Source organism: Suncus etruscus, chromosome 6 (genome assembly GCF_024139225.1).
Source record: "Suncus etruscus isolate mSunEtr1 chromosome 6, mSunEtr1.pri.cur, whole genome shotgun sequence".
Classification (NCBI taxonomy): Eukaryota; Metazoa; Chordata; class Mammalia; order Eulipotyphla; family Soricidae; genus Suncus; species Suncus etruscus.
In genome coordinates this window covers 53,264,027-53,265,084 of record NC_064853.1, presented here as the reverse complement: position 1 = coordinate 53,265,084, position 1,058 = coordinate 53,264,027, and positions in this window count along the sequence as shown.

Sequence of the window (1,058 nt, the reverse complement as noted above, 5' to 3'; positions counted from 1 at the left end):
GGGGGCCACATCCACTGGTGTTCAAGGCTACTCCTGTCTCTGTACTCAGGAATTACTCCTGGAAGGCTCCAGAGACCATATGGATCTCAGGGATTGAACCTAAAATGGTTACGTGCAAGGCAAATGCCTTACCTGCTGTACTATCACTCTGGCCCCACATTGAAGACTTTTTTTTTATTTTGTTTTGTCTTGCTTTGTTTATACTATTTTCTGAACCTGGAAGATATTTTTAAAAACCAAGCTTATTGGGCCGGAGCAGTGGCACAGCAGTAGGGCATCTGCCTTGCCCACGCTAGCCTAGGACAGACCCAGGTTTAATCCCCCAGCTTCCCATATGGTCCACCCAAGCCAGGGGCGATTTCTGAGCACATAGCCAGGAGTAACCCCTGAGCGTCAAACGGGTGTGGCCCAAAAACCAAAAAAAAAAAAAAAAAAGAACTGAGAACTTTTGATGTTGAATCCATTTTTAGCCATATATACAACATCTTGAACATTGTGTTTAAGATGTAAGAGGCTGTGGAGGCCAGAGATATAGTAGATATCTATGTATTTATATATAGAGTATAGTACAGCATATAAAGTACTTGTCAGGGCTGGAGAGATAGCATGGAGATAAGGCTTTTGCCTTTCATGCAGAAGGTCAGTGGTTCAAATCCTGGCATCCCATATGGTCCCCTGAGCCTGCCAGGAGCGATTTCTGAGCACAGGGCCAGGAGTAACTCCTGAGCACAGCTGGGTGTGACCCCAAAACCAAACAAACAAACAAAAAAGAAAGTAATAAGCTTGACAAGTCATGCAATTAGGGTCAAGCAGGCCTTGTTTCCATCATTTCACCATAGACAAAAAGTGCAAGAATGGGGTGAATGACAGATAATGCGATTTCTCAACTCAAACCTCCTCAGTTCTCTCTTCCTCCCTACACCCTGGCTGTCTCAGTAACCCACCTACCCTAGTGATTTTTGCCCAACATTTTCCTTAGGAAAAAACCCCTCACACCAGGGAATGCTTACCCCAAGCAGAGTCCAGCTTAGAAGAGTATGTGGGGGCCCGGAGAGATA